The following is a 19,293-nucleotide window of genomic DNA, read 5'->3' on the forward strand; positions in this document are numbered from 1 at the left end:
TTTCTTCTTGATTTAAAGGTTTACGCAGCCACGCACTGCCTCCATTTAACTCCTAATGCACGAAAAAAAAGTAACTAAAAAGAAATCCGCCACCGGGTGGATTTGAACCACCAACCTTTCGGTTAACAGCCGAACGCGCTAACCGATTGCGCCACGGAGGCGACCACAACACATTCCAAATATTTTTATTTTTTTAATCCAACAAATCTCGATGAAACAATAAAACACATTTCAAAATACGATACCAACACATTCCAAAATAGATTAACATAATTTCCTACCATCTTGCAGAGTGAAGTAAAAAACCACAAAAAAATGCAGATGAAACTTACGGTTCCTTAAAAATATTCTATTTTCTAGTTTCACAATTTTTAGTAAATGCTTTTCATTTAAAAATATAAAAGTTACTAAAAGGCCAATTCAAAGCCAGTTTATTTAACAAATTTCGATCGGTTTGTTTACTATTAAGGGTTAACAGGCACAGATATTTGTCTTGATGTGCTGAACTTCAGGAAGCATTCAAATTCTTTTTTTCAAAGGATTCTATCTAAACTTCAAGATTGAAAATTTTTTTGGAAATAATTTTGGACTAAGATCAGATAGAATGACAGAAATTTAATAAAAAAAAAATAATAATAAATAAATCAATAGAGTGAAGTATAGGACCATTTAAGTTCGATGAAATTCTAGGTGTTTCGAAATCAGTATTAATTTCATATTGTGAAAATAAGTATCTTTTTTAATTTATTTTCTGTATACTATTTCCGGGCCCTCAGAATACAAAGACTGGGCTAGCCATTTAATTAAGGTGTACGAAGGAATTAATGCAGTCATTTTTCTCCTTGATTTAAAGGTTTACGCAGCCACGCACTGCCTCCATTTAACTCCTAATGCACGAAAAAAAAGTAACTAAAAAGAAATCCGCCACCGGGTGGATTTGAACCACCAACCTTTCGGTTAACAGCCGAACGCGCTAACCGATTGCGCCACGGAGGCGACCACAACACATTCCAAATATTTTTATTTTTTTAATCCAACAAATCTCGATGAAACAATAAAACACATTTCAAAATACGATACCAACACATTCCAAAATAGATTAACATAATTTCCTACCATCTTGCAGAGTGAAGTAAAAAACCACAAAAAAATGCAGATGAAACTTACGGTTCCTTAAAAATATTCTATTTTCTAGTTTCACAATTTTTAGTAAATGCTTTTCATATAAAAATATAAAAGTTATTAAAAAGCCAATTCAAAGCCAGTTTATTTAACAAATCTCGATCGGTTTGTTTACTATTAAGGGTTAACAGGCACAGATATTTGTCTTGATTTGCTGAACTTCAGGAAGCATTCAAATTCTTTTTTTTAAACGATTCTATCTAAACTTCAAGATTGAAAATTTTTTTGGAAATAATTTTGGACTAAGATCAGATAGAATGACAGAAATTTAATAAAAAAAATAATAATAAATAAATCAATAGAGTGAACTATAGGACCATTTAAGTTCGATGAAATTCTAGGTGTTTCGAAATCAGTATTAATTTCATATTGTGAAAATAAGTATCTTTTTTAATTTATTTTCTGTATACTATTTCCGGGCCCTCAGAATACAAAGACTGGGCTAGCCATTTAATTAAGGTGTACGAAGGAATTAATGCAGTCATTTTTCTCCTTGATTTAAAGGTTTACGCAGCCACGCACTGCCTCCATTTAACTCCTAATGCACGAAAAAAAAGTAACTAAAAAAAAATTCGCCACCGGGTGGATTTGAACCACCAACCTTTCAGTTAACAGCCGAACGCGCTAACCGATTGCGCCACGGAGGCGACCACAACACATTCCAAATATTTTTATTTTTTTAATCCAACAAATCTCGATGAAACAATAAAACACATTTCAAAATACGATACCAACACATTCCAAAATAGATTAACATAGAGTGAAATAGGACCATTTAAGTTCGATGAAATTCTAGGTGTTTCGAAATCAGTATTAATTTCATATTGTGAAAATATGTATCTTTTTTAATTTATTTTCTGTATACTATTTCCGGGCCCTCAGAATACAAAGACTGGGCTAGCCATTTAATTAAGGTGTACGAAGGAATTAATGCAGTCATTTTTCTCCTTGATTTAAAGGTTTACGCAGCCACGCACTGCCTCCATTTAACTCCTAATGCACGAAAAAAAAGTAACTAAAAAGAAATCCGCCACCGGGTGGATTTGAACCACCAACCTTTCGGTTAACAGCCGAACGCGCTAACCGATTGCGCCACGGAGGCCACCACAACACATTCCAAATATTTTTACGTTTTTTATTCCAACAAATCTCGATCAAACAATAAAACACATTTCAAAATACGATACAAACACATTCCAAAATAGATTAACATAATTTCCTACCATCTTGCAGAGTGAAGTAAAAAAACACAAAAAAATGCAGATGAACCTTACGGTTCCTTAAAAATATTCTATTTTGTAGTTTCACAATTTTTAGTAAATGCTTTTGATATAAAAATATAAAAGTTATTAAAAAGCCAATTCAAAGCCAGTTTATTTAACAAATCTCGATCGGTTTGTTTACTATTAAGGGTTAACAGGCACAGATATTTGTCTTGATTTGCTGAACTTGAGGAAGCATTCAAATTCTTTTTTTCAAAGGATTCTATCTAAACTTCAAGATTGAAAATTTTTTTGGAAATAATTTTGGACCAAGATCAGATAGAATGACAGAAATTTAATAAAAAAAATAATAATAAATAAATCAATAGAGTGAAGTATAGGACCATTTAAGTTCGATGAAATTCTAGGTGTTTCGAAATCAGTATTAATTTCATATTGTGAAAATAAGTATCTTTTTTAATTTATTTTCTGTATACTATTACCGGGCCCTCAGAATACAAAGACTGGGCTAGCCATTTAATTAAGGTGTACGAAGGAATTAATGCAGTCATTTTTCTCCTTGATTTAAAAGGTTTACGCAGCCACGCACTGCCTCCATTTAACTCCTAATGCACGAAAAAAAAGTAACTAAAAACCAATCCGCCACCGGGTGGATTTGAACCACCAACCTTTCGGTTAACAGCCGAACGCGCTAACCGATTGCGCCACGGAGGCCACCACAACACATTCCAAATATTTTTACGTTTTTTATTCCAACAAATCTCGATCAAACAATAAAACACATTTCAAAATACGATACAAACACATTCCAAAATAGATTAACATAATTTCCTACCATCTTGCAGAGTGAAGTAAAAAAACACAAAAAAATGCAGATGAACCTTACGGTTCCTTAAAAATATTCTATTTTCTAGTTTCACAATTTTTAGTAAATGCTTTTCATTTAAAAATATAAAAGTTATTAAAAGGCCAATTCAAAGCCAGTTTATTTAACAAATCTCGATCGGTTTGTTTACTATTAAGGGTTAACAGGCACAGATATTTGTGTTGATTTGCTGAACTTGAGGAAGCATTCAAATTCTTTTTTTCAAAGGATTCTATCTAAACTTCAAGATTGAAAATTTTTTTGGAAATAATTTTGGACCAAGATCAGATAGAATGACAGAAATTTAATAAAAAAAATAATAATAAATAAATCAATAGAGTGAAGTATAGGACCATTTAAGTTCGATGAAATTCTAGGTGTTTCGAAATCAGTATTAATTTCATATTGTGAAAATAAGTATCTTTTTTAATTTATTTTCTGTATACTATTACCGGGCCCTCAGAATACAAAGACTGGGCTAGCCATTTAATTAAGGTGTACGAACGAATTAATGCAGTCATTTTTCTCCTTGATTTAAAGGTTTACGCAGCCACGCACTGCCTCCATTTAACTCCTAATGCACGAAAAAAAAGTAACTAAAAACCAATCCGCCACCGGGTGGATTTGAACCACCAACCTTTCGGTTAACAGCCGAACGCGATAACCGATTGCGCCACGGAGGCCACCACAACACATTCCAAATATTTTTACGTTTTTTATTCCAACAAATCTCGATCAAACAATAAAACACATTTCAAAATACGATACAAACACATTCCAAAATAGATTAACATAATTTCCTACCATCTTGCAGAGTGAAGTAAAAAAACACAAAAAAATGCAGATGAACCTTACGGTTCCTTAAAAATATTCTATTTTCTAGTTTCACAATTTTTAGTAAATGCTTTTCATTTAAAAATATAAAAGTTATTAAAAGGCCAATTCAAAGCCAGTTTATTTAACAAATCTCGATCGGTTTGTTTACTATTAAGGGTTAACAGGCACAGATATTTGTCTTGATGTGCTGAACTTCAGGAAGCATTCAAATTCTTTTTTTCAAAGGATTCTATCTAAACTTCAAGATTGAAAATTTTTTTGGAAATAATTTTGGACTAAGATCAGATAGAATGACAGAAATTTAATAAAAAAAAATAATAATAAATAAATCAATAGAGTGAAGTATAGGACCATTTAAGTTCGATGAAATTCTAGGTGTTTCGAAATCAGTATTAATTTCATATTGTGAAAATAAGTATCTTTTTTAATTTATTTTCTGTATACTATTTCCGGGCCCTCAGAATACAAAGACTGGGCTAGCCATTTAATGAAGGTGTACGAAGGAATTAATGCAGTCATTTTTCTCCTTGATTTAAAGGTTTACGCAGCCACGCACTGCCTCCATTTAACTCCTAATGCACAAAAAAAAAAGTAACTAAAAAGAAATCCGCCACCGGGTGGATTTGAACCACCAAGCTTTCGGTTAACAGCCGAACGCGCTAACCGATTGCGCCACGGAGGCGACCACAACACATTCCAAATATTCTTATTTTTTTAATCCAACAAATCTCGATGAAACTATAAAACACATTTCAAAATACGATACCAACACATTCCAAAATAGATTAACATAGAGTGAAATAGGACCATTTAAGTTCGATGAAATTCTAGGTGTTTCGAAATCAGTATTAATTTCATATTGTGAAAATAAGTATCTTTTTTAATTTATTTTCTGTATACTATTTCCGGGCCCTCAGAATACAAAGACTGGGCTAGCCATTTAATTAAGGTGTACGAAGGAATTAATGCAGTCATTTTTCTCCTTGATTTAAAGGTTTACGCAGCCACGCACTGCCTCCATTTAACTCCTAATGCACGAAAAAAAAGTAACTAAAAAGAAATCCGCCACCGGGTGGATTTGAACCACCAACCTTTCAGTAAACAGCCGAACGCGCTAACCGATTGCGCCACGGAGGCGACCACAACACATTCCAAATATTTTTATTTTTTTAATCCAACAAATCTCGATGAAACAATAAAACACATTTCAAAATACGATACCAACACATTCCAAAATAGATTAACATAGAGTGAAATAGGACCATTTAAGTTCGATGAAATTCTAGGTGTTTCGAAATCAGTATTAATTTCATATTGTGAAAATAAGTATCTTTTTTAATTTATTTTCTGTATACTATTTCCGGGCCCTCAGAATACAAAGACTGGGCTAGCCATTTAATTAAGGTGTACGAAGGAATTAATGCAGTCATTTTTCTCCTTGATTTAAAGGTTTACGCAGCCACGCACTGCCTCCATTTAACTCCTAATGCACGAAAAAAAAGTAACTAAAAAGAAATCCGCCACCGGGTGGATTTGAACCACCAACCTTTCGGTTAACAGCCGAACGCGCTAACCGATTGCGCCACGGAGGCCACCACAACACATTCCAAATATTTTTACGTTTTTTATTCCAACAAATCTCGATCAAACAATAAAACACATTTCAAAATACGATACAAACACATTCCAAAATAGATTAACATAATTTCCTACCATCTTGCAGAGTGAAGTAAAAAAACACAAAAAAATGCAGATGAACCTTACGGTTCCTTAAAAATATTCTATTTTCTAGTTTCACAATTTTTAGTAAATGCTTTTCATTTAAAAATATAAAAGTTATTAAAAGGCCAATTCAAAGCCAGTTTATTTAACAAATCTCGATCGGTTTGTTTACTATTAAGGGTTAACAGGCACAGATATTTGTCTTGATGTGCTGAACTTCAGGAAGCATTCAAATTCTTTTTTTCAAAGGATTCTATCTAAACTTCAAGATTGAAAATTTTTTTGGAAATAATTTTGGACTAAGATCAGATAGAATGACAGAAATTTAATAAAAAAAAATAATAATAAATAAATCAATAGAGTGAAGTATAGGACCATTTAAGTTCGATGAAATTCTAGGTGTTTCGAAATCAGTATTAATTTCATATTGTGAAAATAAGTATCTTTTTTAATTTATTTTCTGTATACTATTTCCGGGCCCTCAGAATACAAAGACTGGGCTAGCCATTTAATGAAGGTGTACGAAGGAATTAATGCAGTCATTTTTCTCCTTGATTTAAAGGTTTACGCAGCCACGCACTGCCTCCATTTAACTCCTAATGCACAAAAAAAAAAGTAACTAAAAAGAAATCCGCCACCGGGTGGATTTGAACCACCAAGCTTTCGGTTAACAGCCGAACGCGCTAACCGATTGCGCCACGGAGGCGACCACAACACATTCCAAATATATTTTTTTTTTTAATCCAACAAATCTCGATGAAACAATAAAACACATTTCAAAATACGATACCAACACATTCCAAAATAGATTAACATAGAGTGAAATAGGACCATTTAAGTTCGATGAAATTCTAGGTGTTTCGAAATCAGTATTAATTTCATATTGTGAAAATAAGTATCTTTTTTAATTTATTTTCTGTATACTATTTCCGGGCCCTCAGAATACAAAGACTGGGCTAGCCATTTAATTAAGGTGTACGAAGGAATTAATGCAGTCATTTTTCTCCTTGATTTAAAGGTTTACGCAGCCACGCACTGCCTCCATTTAACTCCTAATGCACGAAAAAAAAGTAACTAAAAAGAAATCCGCCACCGGTTGGATTTGAACCACCAACCTTTCGGTTAACAGCCGAACGCGCTAACCGATTGCGCCACGGAGGCCACCACAACACATTCCAAATATTTTTACGTTTTTTATTCCAACAAATCTCGATCAAACAATAAAACACATTTCAAAATACGATATAAACACATTCCAAAATAGATTAACATAATTTCCTACCATCTTGCTGAGTGAAGTAAAAAAACACAAAAAAATGCAGATGAACCTTACGGTTCCTTAAAAATATTCTATTTTCTAGTTTCACAATTTTTAGTAAATGCTTTTCATATAAAAATATAAAAGTTATTAAAAAGCCAATTCAAAGCCAGTTTATTTAACAAATCTCGATCGGTTTGTTTACTATTAAGGGTTAACAGGCACAGATATTTGTCTTGATTTGCTGAACTTCAGGAAGCATTCAAATTCTTTTTTTCAAAGGATTCTATCTAAACTTCAAGATTGAAAATTTTTTTGGAAATAATTTTGGACCAAGATCAGATAGAATGACAGAAATTTAATAAAAAAAATAATAATAAATAAATCAATAGAGTGAAGTATAGGACCATTTAAGTTCGATGAAATTCTAGGTGTTTCGAAATCAGTATTAATTTCATATTGTGAAAATAAGTATCTTTTTTAATTTATTTTCTGTATACTATTTCCGGGCCCTCAGAATACAAAGACTGGGCTAGCCATTTAATTATGGTGTACGAACGAATTAATGCAGTCATTTTTCTCCTTGATTTAAAGGTTTACGCAGCCACGCACTGCCTCCATTTAACTCCTAATGCACGAAAAAAAAGTAACTAAAAACCAATCCGCCACCGGGTGGATTTGAACCACCAACCTTCCGGTTAACAGCCGAACGCGCTAACCGATTGCGCCACGGAGGCCACCACAACACATTCCAAATATTTTTACGTTTTTTATTCCAACAAATCTCGATCAAACAATAAAACACATTTCAAAATACGATACAAACACATTCCAAAATAGATTAACATAATTTCCTACCATCTTGCAGAGTGAAGTAAAAAAACACAAAAAAATGCAGATGAACCTTACGGTTCCTTAAAAATATTCTATTTTCTAGTTTCACAATTTTTAGTAAATGCTTTTGATACAAAAATATAAAAGTTATTAAAAAGCCAATTCAAAGCCAGTTTATTTAACAAATCTCGATCGGTTTGTTTACTATTAAGGGTTAACAGGCACAGATATTTGTCTTGATTTGCTGAACTTGAGGAAGCATTCAAATTCTTTTTTTCAAAGGATTCTATCTAAACTTCAAGATTGAAAATTTTTTTGGAAATAATTTTGGACCAAGATCAGATAGAATGACAGAAATTTAATAAAAAAAATAATAATAAATAAATCAATAGAGTGAAGTATAGGACCATTTAAGTTCGATGAAATTCTAGGTGTTTCGAAATCAGTATTAATTTCATATTGTGAAAATAAGTATCTTTTTTAATTTATTTTCTGTATACTATTTCCGGGCCCTCAGAATACAAAGACTGGGCTAGCCATTTAATTAAGGTGTACGAAGGAATTAATGCAGTCATTTTTCTTCTTGATTTAAAGGTTTACGCAGCCACGCACTGCCTCCATTTAACTCCTAATGCACGAAAAAAAAGTAACTAAAAAGAAATCCGCCACCGGGTGGATTTGAACCACCAACCTTTCGGTTAACAGCCGAACGCGCTAACCGATTGCGCCACGGAGGCGACCACAACACATTCCAAATATTTTTATTTTTTTAACCCAACAAATCTCGATGAAACAATAAAACACATTTCAAAATACGATACCAACACATTCCAAAATAGATTAACATAATTTCCTACCATCTTGCAGAGTGAAGTAAAAAACCACAAAAAAATGCAGATGAAACTTACGGTTCCTTAAAAATATTCTATTTTCTAGTTTCACAATTTTTAGTAAATGCTTTTCATTTAAAAATATAAAAGTTACTAAAAGGCCAATTCAAAGCCAGTTTATTTAACAAATCTCGATCGGTTTGTTTACTATTAAGGGTTAACAGGCACAGATATTTGTCTTGATTTGCTGAACTTCAGGAAGCATTCAAATTCTTTTTTTTAAACGATTCTATCTAAACTTCAAGATTGAAAATTTTTTTGGAAATAATTTTGGACTAAGATCAGATAGAATGACAGAAATTTAATAAAAAAAATAATAATAAATAAATCAATAGAGTGAACTATAGGACCATTTAAGTTCGATGAAATTCTAGGTGTTTCGAAATCAGTATTAATTTCATATTGTGAAAATAAGTATCTTTTTTAATTTATTTTCTGTATACTATTTCCGGGCCCTCAGAATACAAAGACTGGGCTAGCCATTTAATTAAGGTGTACGAAGGAATTAATGCAGTCATTTTTCTCCTTGATTTAAAGGTTTACGCAGCCACGCACTGCCTCCATTTAACTCCTAATGCACGAAAAAAAAGTAACTAAAAAAAAATTCGCCACCGGGTGGATTTGAACCACCAACCTTTCAGTTAACAGCCGAACGCGCTAACCGATTGCGCCACGGAGGCGACCACAACACATTCCAAATATTTTTATTTTTTTAATCCAACAAATCTCGATGAAACAATAAAACACATTTCAAAATACGATACCAACACATTCCAAAATAGATTAACATAGAGTGAAATAGGACCATTTAAGTTCGATGAAATTCTAGGTGTTTCGAAATCAGTATTAATTTCATATTGTGAAAATATGTATCTTTTTTAATTTATTTTCTGTATACTATTTCCGGGCCCTCAGAATACAAAGACTGGGCTAGCCATTTAATTAAGGTGTACGAAGGAATTAATGCAGTCATTTTTCTCCTTGATTTAAAGGTTTACGCAGCCACGCACTGCCTCCATTTAACTCCTAATGCACGAAAAAAAAGTAACTAAAAAGAAATCCGCCACCGGGTGGATTTGAACCACCAACCTTTCGGTTAACAGCCGAACGCGCTAACCGATTGCGCCACGGAGGCCACCACAACACATTCCAAATATTTTTACGTTTTTTATTCCAACAAATCTCGATCAAACAATAAAACACATTTCAAAATACGATACAAACACATTCCAAAATAGATTAACATAATTTCCTACCATCTTGCAGAGTGAAGTAAAAAAACACAAAAAAATGCAGATGAACCTTACGGTTCCTTAAAAATATTCTATTTTGTAGTTTCACAATTTTTAGTAAATGCTTTTGATATAAAAATATAAAAGTTATTAAAAAGCCAATTCAAAGCCAGTTTATTTAACAAATCTCGATCGGTTTGTTTACTATTAAGGGTTAACAGGCACAGATATTTGTCTTGATTTGCTGAACTTGAGGAAGCATTCAAATTCTTTTTTTCAAAGGATTCTATCTAAACTTCAAGATTGAAAATTTTTTTGGAAATAATTTTGGACCAAGATCAGATAGAATGACAGAAATTTAATAAAAAAAATAATAATAAATAAATCAATAGAGTGAAGTATAGGACCATTTAAGTTCGATGAAATTCTAGGTGTTTCGAAATCAGTATTAATTTCATATTGTGAAAATAAGTATCTTTTTTAATTTATTTTCTGTATACTATTACCGGGCCCTCAGAATACAAAGACTGGGCTAGCCATTTAATTAAGGTGTACGAAGGAATTAATGCAGTCATTTTTCTCCTTGATTTAAAAGGTTTACGCAGCCACGCACTGCCTCCATTTAACTCCTAATGCACGAAAAAAAAGTAACTAAAAACCAATCCGCCACCGGGTGGATTTGAACCACCAACCTTTCGGTTAACAGCCGAACGCGCTAACCGATTGCGCCACGGAGGCCACCACAACACATTCCAAATATTTTTACGTTTTTTATTCCAACAAATCTCGATCAAACAATAAAACACATTTCAAAATACGATACAAACACATTCCAAAATAGATTAACATAATTTCCTACCATCTTGCAGAGTGAAGTAAAAAAACACAAAAAAATGCAGATGAACCTTACGGTTCCTTAAAAATATTCTATTTTCTAGTTTCACAATTTTTAGTAAATGCTTTTCATTTAAAAATATAAAAGTTATTAAAAGGCCAATTCAAAGCCAGTTTATTTAACAAATCTCGATCGGTTTGTTTACTATTAAGGGTTAACAGGCACAGATATTTGTCTTGATTTGCTGAACTTGAGGAAGCATTCAAATTCTTTTTTTCAAAGGATTCTATCTAAACTTCAAGATTGAAAATTTTTTTGGAAATAATTTTGGACCAAGATCAGATAGAATGACAGAAATTTAATAAAAAAAATAATAATAAATAAATCAATAGAGTGAAGTATAGGACCATTTAAGTTCGATGAAATTCTAGGTGTTTCGAAATCAGTATTAATTTCATATTGTGAAAATAAGTATCTTTTTTAATTTATTTTCTGTATACTATTACCGGGCCCTCAGAATACAAAGACTGGGCTAGCCATTTAATTAAGGTGTACGAACGAATTAATGCAGTCATTTTTCTCCTTGATTTAAAGGTTTACGCAGCCACGCACTGCCTCCATTTAACTCCTAATGCACGAAAAAAAAGTAACTAAAAACCAATCCGCCACCGGGTGGATTTGAACCACCAACCTTTCGGTTAACAGCCGAACGCGATAACCGATTGCGCCACGGAGGCCACCACAACACATTCCAAATATTTTTACGTTTTTTATTCCAACAAATCTCGATCAAACAATAAAACACATTTCAAAATACGATACAAACACATTCCAAAATAGATTAACATAATTTCCTACCATCTTGCAGAGTGAAGTAAAAAAACACAAAAAAATGCAGATGAACCTTACGGTTCCTTAAAAATATTCTATTTTCTAGTTTCACAATTTTTAGTAAATGCTTTTCATTTAAAAATATAAAAGTTATTAAAAGGCCAATTCAAAGCCAGTTTATTTAACAAATCTCGATCGGTTTGTTTACTATTAAGGGTTAACAGGCACAGATATTTGTCTTGATGTGCTGAACTTCAGGAAGCATTCAAATTCTTTTTTTCAAAGGATTCTATCTAAACTTCAAGATTGAAAATTTTTTTGGAAATAATTTTGGACTAAGATCAGATAGAATGACAGAAATTTAATAAAAAAAAATAATAATAAATAAATCAATAGAGTGAAGTATAGGACCATTTAAGTTCGATGAAATTCTAGGTGTTTCGAAATCAGTATTAATTTCATATTGTGAAAATAAGTATCTTTTTTAATTTATTTTCTGTATACTATTTCCGGGCCCTCAGAATACAAAGACTGGGCTAGCCATTTAATTAAGGTGTACGAAGGAATTAATGCAGTCATTTTTCTCCTTGATTTAAAGGTTTACGCAGCCACGCACTGCCTCCATTTAACTCCTAATGCACGAAAAAAAAGTAACTAAAAAGAAATTCGCCACCGGGTGGATTTGAACCACCAACCTTTCAGTTAACAGCCGAACGCGCTAACCGATTGCGCCACGGAGGCGACCACAACACATTCCAAATATTTTTATTTTTTTAATCCAACAAATCTCGATGAAACAATAAAACACATTTCAAAATACGATACCAACACATTCCAAAATAGATTAACATAGAGTGAAATAGGACCATTTAAGTTCGATGAAATTCTAGGTGTTTCGAAATCAGTATTAATTTCATATTGTGAAAATAAGTATCTTTTTTAATTTATTTTCTGTATACTATTTCCGGGCCCTCAGAATACAAAGACTGGGCTAGCCATTTAATTAAGGTGTACGAAGGAATTAATGCAGTCATTTTTCTCCTTGATTTAAAGGTTTACGCAGCCACGCACTGCCTCCATTTAACTCCTAATGCACGAAAAAAAAGTAACTAAAAAGAAATCCGCCACCGGGTGGATTTGAACCACCAACCTTTCGGTTAACAGCCGAACGCGCTAACCGATTGCGCCACGGAGGCCACCACAACACATTCCAAATATTTTTACGTTTTTTATTCCAACAAATCTCGATCAAACAATAAAACACATTTCAAAATACGATACAAACACATTCCAAAATAGATTAACATAATTTCCTACCATCTTGCAGAGTGAAGTAAAAAAACACAAAAAAATGCAGATGAACCTTACGGTTCCTTAAAAATATTCTATTTTCTAGTTTCACAATTTTTAGTAAATGCTTTTCATTTAAAAATATAAAAGTTATTAAAAGGCCAATTCAAAGCCAGTTTATTTAACAAATCTCGATCGGTTTGTTTACTATTAAGGGTTAACAGGCACAGATATTTGTCTTGATGTGCTGAACTTCAGGAAGCATTCAAATTCTTTTTTTCAAAGGATTCTATCTAAACTTCAAGATTGAAAATTTTTTTGGAAATAATTTTGGACTAAGATCAGATAGAATGACAGAAATTTAATAAAAAAAAATAATAATAAATAAATCAATAGAGTGAAGTATAGGACCATTTAAGTTCGATGAAATTCTAGGTGTTTCGAAATCAGTATTAATTTCATATTGTGAAAATAAGTATCTTTTTTAATTTATTTTCTGTATACTATTTCCGGGCCCTCAGAATACAAAGACTGGGCTAGCCATTTAATGAAGGTGTACGAAGGAATTAATGCAGTCATTTTTCTCCTTGATTTAAAGGTTTACGCAGCCACGCACTGCCTCCATTTAACTCCTAATGCACAAAAAAAAAAAGTAACTAAAAAGAAATCCGCCACCGGGTGGATTTGAACCACCAAGCTTTCGGTTAACAGCCGAACGCGCTAACCGATTGCGCCACGGAGGCGACCACAACACATTCCAAATATATTTTTTTTTTTAATCCAACAAATCTCGATGAAACAATAAAACACATTTCAAAATACGATACCAACACATTCCAAAATAGATTAACATAGAGTGAAATAGGACCATTTAAGTTCGATGAAATTCTAGGTGTTTCGAAATCAGTATTAATTTCATATTGTGAAAATAAGTATCTTTTTTAATTTATTTTCTGTATACTATTTCCGGGCCCTCAGAATACAAAGACTGGGCTAGCCATTTAATTAAGGTGTACGAAGGAATTAATGCAGTCATTTTTCTCCTTGATTTAAAGGTTTACGCAGCCACGCACTGCCTCCATTTAACTCCTAATGCACGAAAAAAAAGTAACTAAAAAGAAATCCGCCACCGGTTGGATTTGAACCACCAACCTTTCGGTTAACAGCCGAACGCGCTAACCGATTGCGCCACGGAGGCCACCACAACACATTCCAAATATTTTTACGTTTTTTATTCCAACAAATCTCGATCAAACAATAAAACACATTTCAAAATACGATACAAACACATTCCAAAATAGATTAACATAATTTCCTACCATCTTGCAGAGTGAAGTAAAAAAACACAAAAAAATGCAGATGAACCTTACGGTTCCTTAAAAATATTCTATTTTCTAGTTTCACAATTTTTAGTAAATGCTTTTGATACAAAAATATAAAAGTTATTAAAAAGCCAATTCAAAGCCAGTTTATTTAACAAATCTCGATCGGTTTGTTTACTATTAAGGGTTAACAGGCACAGATATTTGTCTTGATTTGCTGAACTTGAGGAAGCATTCAAATTCTTTTTTTCAAAGGATTCTATCTAAACTTCAAGATTGAAAATTTTTTTGGAAATAATTTTGGACCAAGATCAGATAGAATGACAGAAATTTAATAAAAAAAATAATAATAAATAAATCAATAGAGTGAAGTATAGGACCATTTAAGTTCGATGAAATTCTAGGTGTTTCGAAATCAGTATTAATTTCATATTGTGAAAATAAGTATCTTTTTTAATTTATTTTCTGTATACTATTTCCGGGCCCTCAGAATACAAAGACTGGGCTAGCCATTTAATTAAGGTGTACGAACGAATTAATGCAGTCATTTTTCTCCTTGATTTAAAGGTTTACGCAGCCACGCACTGCCTCCATTTAACTCCTAATGCACGAAAAAAAAGTAACTAAAAACCAATCCGCCACCGGGTGGATTTGAACCACCAACCTTTCGGTTAACAGCCGAACGCGCTAACCGATTGCGCCACGGAGGCCACCACAACACATTCCAAATATTTTTACGTTTTTTATTCCAACAAATCTCGATCAAACAATAAAACACATTTCAAAATACGATACAAACACATTCCAAAATAGATTAACATAATTTCCTACCATCTTGCAGAGTGAAGTAAAAAAACACAAAAAAATGCAGATGAACCTTACGGTTCTTTAAAAATATTCTATTTTCTAGTTTCACAATTTTTAGTAAATGCTTTTCATATAAAAATATAAAAGTTATTAAAAAGCCAATTAAAAGCCAGTTTATTTAACAAATCTCGATCGGTTTGTTTACTATTAAGGGTTAACAGGCACAGATATTTGTCTTGATTTGCTGAACTTCAGGAAGCATTCAAATTCTTTTTTTCAAAGGATTCTATCTAAACTTCAAGATTGAAAATTTTTTTGGAAATAATTTTGGACCAAGATCAGATAGAATGACAGAAATTTAATAAAAAAAATAATAATAAATAAATCAATAGAGTGAAGTATAGGACCATTTAAGTTCGATGAAATTCTAGGTGTTTCGAAATCAGTATTAATTTCATATTGTGAAAATAAGTATCTTTTTTAATTTATTTTCTGTATACTATTTCCGGGCCCTCAGAATACAAAGACTGGGCTAGCCATTTAATTAAGGTGTACGAACGAATTAATGCAGTCATTTTTCTCCTTGATTTAAAGGTTTACGCAGCCACGCACTGCCTCCATTTAACTCCTAATGCACGAAAAAAAAGTAACTAAAAACCAATCCGCCACCGGGTGGATTTGAACCACCAACCTTTCGGTTAACAGCCGAACGCGCTAACCGATTGCGCCACGGAGGCCACCACAACACATTCCAAATATTTTTATTTTTTTAATCCAACAAATCTCGATCAAACAATAAAACACATTTCAAAATACGATACAAACACATTCCAAAATAGATTAACATAATTTCCTACCATCTTGCAGAGTGAAGTAAAAAAACACAAAAAAATGCAGATGAACCTTACGGTTCTTTAAAAATATTCTATTTTCTAGTTTCACAATTTTTAGTAAATGCTTTTCATATAAAAATATAAAAGTTATTAAAAAGCCAATTAAAAGCCAGTTTATTTAACAAATCTCGATCGGTTTGTTTACTATTAAGGGTTAACAGGCACAGATATTTGTCTTGATTTGCTGAACTTCAGGAAGCATTCAAATTCTTTTTTTCAAAGGATTCTATCTAAACTTCAAGATTGAAAATTTTTTTGGAAATAATTTTGGACCAAGATCAGATAGAATGACAGAAATTTAATAAAAAAAATAATAATAAATAAATCAATAGAGTGAAGTATAGGACCATTTAAGTTCGATGAAATTCTAGGTGTTTCGAAATCAGTATTAATTTCATATTGTGAAAATAAGTATCTTTTTTAATTTATTTTCTGTATACTATTTCCGGGCCCTCAGAATACAAAGACTGGGCTAGCCATTTAATTAAGGTGTACGAACGAATTAATGCAGTCATTTTTCTCCTTGATTTAAAGGTTTACGCAGCCACGCACTGCCTCCATTTAACTCCTAATGCACGAAAAAAAAGTAACTAAAAACCAATCCGCCACCGGGTGGATTTGAACCACCAACCTTTCGGTTAACAGCCGAACGCGCTAACCGATTGCGCCACGGAGGCCACCACAACACATTCCAAATATTTTTACGTTTTTTATTCCAACAAATCTCGATCAAACAATAAAACACATTTCAAAATACGATACAAACACATTCCAAAATAGATTAACATAATTTCCTACCATCTTGCAGAGTGAAGTAAAAAAACACAAAAAAATGCAGATGAACCTTACGGTTCCTTAAAAATATTCTATTTTCTAGTTTCACAATTTTTAGTAAATGCTTTTCATTTAAAAATATAAAAGTTATTAAAAGGCCAATTCAAAGCCAGTTTATTTAACAAATCTCGATCGGTTTGTTTACTATTAAGGGTTAACAGGCACAGATATTTGTCTTGATGTGCTGAACTTCAGGAAGCATTCAAATTCTTTTTTTCAAAGGATTCTATCTAAACTTCAAGATTGAAAATTTTTTTGGAAATAATTTTGGACTAAGATCAGATAGAATGACAGAAATTTAATAAAAAAAATAATAATAAATAAATCAATAGAGTGAAGTATAGGACCATTTAAGTTCGATGAAATTCTAGGTGTTTCGAAATCAGTATTAATTTCATATTGTGAAAATAAGTATTTTTTTTAATTTATTTTCTGTATACTATTTCCGGGCCCTCAGAATACAAAGACTGGGCTAGCCATTTAATTAAGGTGTACGAAGGAATTAATGCAGTCATTTTTCTCCTTGATTTAAAGGTTTACGCAGCCACGCACTGCCTCCATTTAACTCCTAATGCACGAAAAAAAAGTAACTAAAAAGAAATCCGCCACCGGGTGGATTTGAACCACCAACCTTTCGGTTAACAGCCGAACGCGCTAACCGATTGCGCCACGGAGGCGACCACAACACATTCCAAATATTTTTATTTTTTTAATCCAACAAATCTCGATGAAACAATAAAACACATTTCAAAATACGATACCAACACATTCCAAAATAGATTAACATAATTTCCTACCATCTTGCAGAGTGAAGTAAAAAAACACAAAAAAATGCAGATGAACCTTACGGTTCTTTAAAAATATTCTATTTTCTAGTTTCACAATTTTTAGTAAATGCTTTTCATATAAAAATATAAAAGTTATTAAAAAGCCAATTAAAAGCCAGTTTATTTAACAAATCTCGATCGGTTTGTTTACTATTAAGGGTTAACAGGCACAGATATTTGTCTTGATTTGCTGAACTTCAGGAAGCATTCAAATTCTTTTTTTTAAACGATTCTATCTAAACTTCAAGATTGAAAATTTTTTTGGAAATAATTTTGGACTAAGATCAGATAGAATGACAGAAATTTAATAAAAAAAATAATAATAAATAAATCAATAGAGTGAAGTATAGGACCATTTAAGTTCGATGAAATTCTAGGTGTTTCGAAATCAGTATTAATTTCATATTGTGAAAATAAGTATCTTTTTTAATTTATTTTCTGTATACTATTTCCGGGCCCTCAGAATACAAAGACTGGGCTAGCCATTTAATTAAGGTGTACGAAGGAATTAATGCAGTCATTTTTCTCCTTGATTTAAAGGTTTACGCAGCCACGCACTGCCTCCATTTAACTCCTAATGCACGAAAAAAAAGTAACTAAAAAGAAATCTGCCACCGGGTGGATTTGAACCACCAACCTTTCAGTTAACAGCCGAACGCGCTAACCGATTGCGCCACGGAGGCGACCACAACACATTCCAAATATTCTTATTTTTTTAATCCAACAAATCTCGATGAAACAATAAAACACATTTCAAAATACGATACCAACACATTCCAAAATAGATTAACATAGAGTGAAATAGGACCATTTAAGTTCGATGAAATTCTAGGTGTTTCGAAATCAGTATTAATTTCATATTGTGAAAATAAGTATCTTTTTTAATTTATTTTCTGTATACTATTTCCGGGCCCTCAGAATACAAAGACTGGGCTAGCCATTTAATTAAGGTGTACGAAGGAATTAATGCAGTCATTTTTCTCCTTGATTTAAAGGTTTACGCAGCCACGCACTGCCTCCATTTAACTCCTAATGCACGAAAAAAAAGTAACTAAAAAGAAATCCGCCACCGGGTGGATTTGAACCACCAACCTTTCAGTTAACAGCCGAACGCGCTAACCGATTGCGCCACGGAGGCGACCACAACACATTCCAAATATTTTTATTTTTTTAATCCAACAAATCTCGATGAAACAATAAAACACATTTCAAAATACGATACCAACACATTCCAAAATAGATTAACATAGAGTGAAATAGGACCATTTAAGTTCGATGAAATTCTAGGTGTTTCGAAATCAGTATTAATTTCATATTGTGAAAATAAGTATCTTTTTTAATTTATTTTCTGTATACTATTTCCGGGCCCTCAGAATACAAAGACTGGGCTAGCCATTTAATTAAGGTGTACGAAGGAATTAATGCAGTCATTTTTCTCCTTGATTTAAAGGTTTACGCAGCCACGCACTGCCTCCATTTAACTCCTAATGCACGAAAAAAAAGTAACTAAAAAGAAATCCGCCACCGGGTGGATTTGAACCACCAACCTTTCGGTTAACAGCCGAACGCGCTAACCGATTGCGCCACGGAGGCGACCACAACACATTCCAA

General features: G+C 32.6%; 1 protein-coding gene and 14 non-coding genes across 15 annotated transcripts in view; 1 reads left to right on the forward strand and 14 right to left on the reverse strand.

Annotated features, from left to right (window-relative positions):
* LOC150091612 (photoreceptor-specific nuclear receptor-like) overlaps nt 1-19,293 on the forward strand; it is a 196,000-nt gene that overhangs the window by 29,708 nt on the left and 146,999 nt on the right. The window lies entirely within an intron of this gene.
* Nucleotides 88-161, reverse strand: TRNAN-GUU (transfer RNA asparagine (anticodon GUU)). Its single transcript has one exon. It is a non-coding gene; the product is annotated as a tRNA-Asn (tRNA).
* On the reverse strand, nt 923-996 carry TRNAN-GUU (transfer RNA asparagine (anticodon GUU)). The gene has a single exon. It is a non-coding gene; the product is annotated as a tRNA-Asn (tRNA).
* TRNAN-GUU (transfer RNA asparagine (anticodon GUU)) lies at nt 2,211-2,284 on the reverse strand. The gene has a single exon. It is a non-coding gene; the product is annotated as a tRNA-Asn (tRNA).
* Nucleotides 3,046-3,119, reverse strand: TRNAN-GUU (transfer RNA asparagine (anticodon GUU)). The gene has a single exon. It is a non-coding gene; the product is annotated as a tRNA-Asn (tRNA).
* TRNAN-GUU (transfer RNA asparagine (anticodon GUU)) lies at nt 5,626-5,699 on the reverse strand. The gene has a single exon. It is a non-coding gene; the product is annotated as a tRNA-Asn (tRNA).
* TRNAN-GUU (transfer RNA asparagine (anticodon GUU)) lies at nt 8,585-8,658 on the reverse strand. The gene has a single exon. It is a non-coding gene; the product is annotated as a tRNA-Asn (tRNA).
* Nucleotides 9,873-9,946, reverse strand: TRNAN-GUU (transfer RNA asparagine (anticodon GUU)). Its single transcript has one exon. It is a non-coding gene; the product is annotated as a tRNA-Asn (tRNA).
* On the reverse strand, nt 10,708-10,781 carry TRNAN-GUU (transfer RNA asparagine (anticodon GUU)). The gene has a single exon. It is a non-coding gene; the product is annotated as a tRNA-Asn (tRNA).
* On the reverse strand, nt 12,832-12,905 carry TRNAN-GUU (transfer RNA asparagine (anticodon GUU)). The gene has a single exon. It is a non-coding gene; the product is annotated as a tRNA-Asn (tRNA).
* On the reverse strand, nt 14,958-15,031 carry TRNAN-GUU (transfer RNA asparagine (anticodon GUU)). Its single transcript has one exon. It is a non-coding gene; the product is annotated as a tRNA-Asn (tRNA).
* On the reverse strand, nt 15,792-15,865 carry TRNAN-GUU (transfer RNA asparagine (anticodon GUU)). The gene has a single exon. It is a non-coding gene; the product is annotated as a tRNA-Asn (tRNA).
* TRNAN-GUU (transfer RNA asparagine (anticodon GUU)) lies at nt 16,625-16,698 on the reverse strand. Its single transcript has one exon. It is a non-coding gene; the product is annotated as a tRNA-Asn (tRNA).
* Nucleotides 17,459-17,532, reverse strand: TRNAN-GUU (transfer RNA asparagine (anticodon GUU)). Its single transcript has one exon. It is a non-coding gene; the product is annotated as a tRNA-Asn (tRNA).
* On the reverse strand, nt 19,202-19,275 carry TRNAN-GUU (transfer RNA asparagine (anticodon GUU)). The gene has a single exon. It is a non-coding gene; the product is annotated as a tRNA-Asn (tRNA).

This window comes from Mastigoproctus giganteus, chromosome 1 (genome assembly GCF_048544385.1).
Source record: "Mastigoproctus giganteus isolate SK-2022 chromosome 1, ASM4854438v1, whole genome shotgun sequence".
NCBI classification, from domain to species: Eukaryota; Metazoa; Arthropoda; class Arachnida; order Uropygi; family Thelyphonidae; genus Mastigoproctus; species Mastigoproctus giganteus.